General features: G+C 42.5%; 1 non-coding gene across 1 annotated transcript; it reads left to right on the top strand.

Moving 5' to 3' along the window:
• The first annotated feature begins 510 nt into the window (after positions 1-510).
• On the top strand, positions 511-629 carry LOC145392561 (5S ribosomal RNA). The gene has a single exon (XR_013896005.1). It is a non-coding gene; the product is annotated as a 5S ribosomal RNA (ribosomal RNA).
• The last annotated feature ends 3,531 nt before the right edge of the window (positions 630-4,160 follow it).

Raw genomic sequence — 4,160 nt, 5'->3', positions numbered from 1 at the left:
TCTCATTTAATCAAGTGCTGAGCACTGAAGCAGTTAGTCCTCGGTTGTGAGCAGCAGGTGGCGCCGTTGAAAATAAAAAAGCCCTCAGTTGAAGTCTGCCTATTCAAGGGGTAACGGAATCTAATATACTATCATCCTCGTGTGTGTGTGTGTGTGTGTGTGTGTGTGTGTGTGTGTGTGTGTGTGTGTGTGTGTGTGTGTGTGTGTGTTTCAATGAGTCTGTGTGTTTGTGTTTTAGTGTATGTATTTATGTCTATGTGTGTGTCTGTATGTGCGTATCTGTGTGTGTGTGTTTCTGCATGTGTAGTGTGTGTGCATACCAGTGTATGTGTGTGCATCTGTGTATGTGACTGCGTGTGTGTCTGTGTGATTGTCAGCGTGTGTATGTGTGTGCATCTGTGTGGTCTATATGCTTGTCTGTGTGTATGTCTGCATGTCTGTGTGTGTTTGTGTGTGTCTGCGTGTGTGTGTATGTTTATGTGTGTGTGTGTATACATACATACATATATATACAACGGCCATACCACGTTGAGTACACCGCTTCCCGTCCGATCAGCGAAGTTAAGCAACGTTGGGTCTGGTTAGTACTTGGATGGGTGACCGCCTGGGAACACCAGATGCTGTTGGCATCCCTACGTGTCAAGTGGGGTTGGTGGAGGATTAGTGCCCCTCCCTGTAAAACAATTAACTCTAAGCCCTTGACCACCCCATTTGGGATACATGGCGTCTGGCAATGGATATATATATATATATATATATGTGTGTGTGTTTATGTGTGTCTGTATGTTTCTGTGAGCGTGTGTGTCTGTTTGTGTGTCTGTCTGTTTTGTGGGGGGGGGGGTTGTCTGCGTGCGTGTCTGAGTGTGTCAACCATCATCCTCCAAACCGGTACAGTGACTCAATAGGTGAATAAGTGAGTGAGCGATTGAGGGACACAGGATGTAATTTACTCCAGGTGCGTGCACGAGAAAAATCGTAACTCATTATCTTCTCCAGGATAACAAAGATGGAATGGAAGGTATCTTGCTTAGTATCCTCGCACTTCCCGCAAAAACAATTACCAGTCCCTGCACTTCTTAATGGTTGTGTTGAATAAAATCGATTGTTATGGCGTGTTTATTTCCATCTAATTAAGGCGTAATAAGATGTAAAAGATAAGGCGTAATAAGATGTAAAAGATAAATTAAGGAAGCATAATTGACAAGGTTAAGGCGTAATGAATAAATCGCTATAGAAGAGGTGTTACGGAGTCTCACATGCCAATCAACGATCATATACATACATCAGGGAAATCGTTAGGCAGTCATTTCCCTGAGGCATAATAACCCCTGTCATTTCCGTCGATAATTAACTCCCCCCCTATGACTCACTCTGCCGAATATAATCCTCTGGCGCAATGCTAGAGTATTCTCAACCATTAGGGGGTTCGTGATGGCAGTACTGACATGGTCGTATGAAATCGTCTGGCTTAGCTGGAAGAGAGGCCTGGAGTTGGCCTGGTCATGGGAGGGTTTGTCTGCCTGAAAGTCGTGACACTAAGTTTAATTTTGTCCTGTTTATTTCTCATTTATTTATTTATTTATTTATTTATTTATACTTGGGTATAGCGATTGTAGTGTTTATCAGTGCAGTGAATGTCTCTGGGTTACATGAATTTTGATAACCTTTAGTTGTTGGAAAAAGGGTTCGCCTTTCTCTTCACTTCGATGACACACAGTTTAGTAGTAGCAGTAGCAGTAGAAGAAGAAGAAGTAATAGTAGTAGTGGTAGTAGTAGTAGTAGTAATAGTAGTAGTAGTAGTAGCAGTAGTAGTAGTTGTAGTAGGCATCATTATCCCCTCCACTTTATGACGTACATTTTCGTTCAGTATTGCCACTTTAGTCTGTTTTTATCTGAGGGTATTACGTCACCCCCACAGCTCAGATACCAGTTCGTGGTTGAGTGGAATTCCATGAGTCTTTGTTATGAAGTAGGAATGGGTCTCCTTGGTTACTAGTCAAATTTACCCATTTTGGCATCAAAAGAGGTGAAAAAGGGTTACGGATCTTTGTCAGATGAGAATAAAAGCGTCATTAAGGGAGCCTGTGGTAGTGATGAGGCTGGTTTTGTGTTTGCGGGAACACTTTGAGATACTTCGGCCATGTGGAGAGGATGGAGAATGAGAGATTGACTAGAAGAGTGTATGTTAGTGAGCTGAGGAGGGGAGAAGGGGAGGGGGCGACCAAATATGAGGTGCAAGGGTGGAGTGAAGAAATACTTCGGAGAATGGAGTGGGTGTGAGCTGAAGGGAGGGCAGACAAAATGCAAGAAGATGGGACGACGTGGAAGTGACTGGTTGTGACCACCGTTTCAGGATTTAGGCGTCTGGCAATAGATAGACAGATAGACAGAAAGGGCAAGGAAAGGTGGGACCATAAAGTTTCCATGTATCTTGGTCTTCATGTCAAAGCAAACATAAGTTCGAGAAGTTATCATTGCCGTTTTCTTGCAGGATGGACAGGGACATGATACAGCAAACCTTACGCGTCTCTTGTTAGTCCTGCAGATCTGAAGCCGAGTCACAAAGCGATTTTTTTTTCTACAGCCATTCGGGTTGGTAAATACAGAGTGCGTCCCTCACCATGTCACTCACTCACTCACTTGCTGAATCACTGTACCGTTGTGAAGGATGAGGTTCAATTTCTTGTGCATTTATGCATGTGTGTGTGTGTGTGTGTGTGTGTGTGTTCAAGGGTGGAGCATTCACACATACATACATTACACACATACATATTTCCATACTGACAGAAATGTACTGTGCATAATGAAATTAGTCGATTGAGTGCCAGTGCAGTGCAAGAACAGCCTTTAATATTATATAGAGGGGCAGGACAATGAACTGCATAGGAGAATCTAATACACACGAACACTGACAGATATGCACAAAAGACCTATAACGAGTACCTCTGAAGCAGCCGTGAAGATAACATAGATGGGCAGTGTAAAATATTGGATATTATACTCGTACATACATACATACATACATACTTGCTGACATACATGTATACATACTTGCAGACATGCATACATACGTACGTGCATACACATTTGCATACAAACATATATGTATACACACTTGCATACATACATACATACATATACAGTCGTACATCCATGCATACATACTTGCATAAATACTGTACAGGCGCAGAAATATGTGACTAACGAGGGAGGCCAGGGTTCGTTCTTATACAAGTTCCTGGACAATATTTATGATGTCAGGTAGCTATGTAGGTGAAAATAAAAACATGCACTATTCCGTACTCGAATATCCATCCACATTATGGCCATAAATAAAGGGACAGCGAACGATAACTTCTGAAACCCACTTAGGCTATATTCCGTCCCATATAATTTTCAGAATAATGTATAAGAGCTTCATAATTATTCACCTAGAGAAAAATGGAGCGACATTCCTGACCGTACAAGAACGTAAGCTTGGGAGAGTTTATAAATACGGCTCCTGTTGGTAAGTCTGTCTATGAATATGGCCTCTGGATCGACCCATCGCCTCGTAGGTAAAATTAGTCACAACGTCCACAGCAGCCAAGAAGAAGCACGGAGGTAACATGGGCTCTGCCTCTCTCCTGACGAGTTTATTCAGCTTAGCAGAGGCTTTTCCCGAGAGTAGCTTTTATTTTCATTATCTCTTTATTTTGTTCAGTATAGGAGAGAAAAGGATTGTGGAAAGTATTAAGAACATATGGAGTAGATGGGAAGTTGTTGAAGGCCGTGAACAGTATGTTAAGGGTGCTAAGGCTGCAGTACATGTGGACAGTGACCTGAGTGAATTTTTCTGTTTGAAGGTTGGGTTAAAACAGGGATATGTCATGTCTCCATGGTTGCTCAGTTTGTTAATGGATGGGGTTTAAAAGAGACACAAAGCAGGGCAGTGGATGCTGGAGCGACCCTAATGAGTGAGGGCAGTGTTTGGAAACTCCCTGTACTGTTGTTTGCATATGATACTGTGCTGTTAAGTGAAGACGAAGGGGAGCTGCAAGGCTTGGTGGATGAGTTTTGAGAGAGTGTGTAAGAAACGGAATCTAAAGGTGAATGTAAGGAAGAGTAAAGTTATGGTCTTCAAGAGAAGTAAAGTCAGTGAATGTACGGTGAGACTGGAA

The sequence above is a fragment of the Coenobita brevimanus genome, chromosome 2, assembly GCF_032717465.1.
Source record: "Coenobita brevimanus isolate Jiangsu-jjx chromosome 2, ASM3271746v2, whole genome shotgun sequence".
Lineage (NCBI taxonomy): Eukaryota > Metazoa > Arthropoda > Malacostraca > Decapoda > Coenobitidae > Coenobita > Coenobita brevimanus.
Note: the sequence above shows the minus strand (reverse complement) of the source record. Positions and strands in the feature narration are given on the sequence as shown.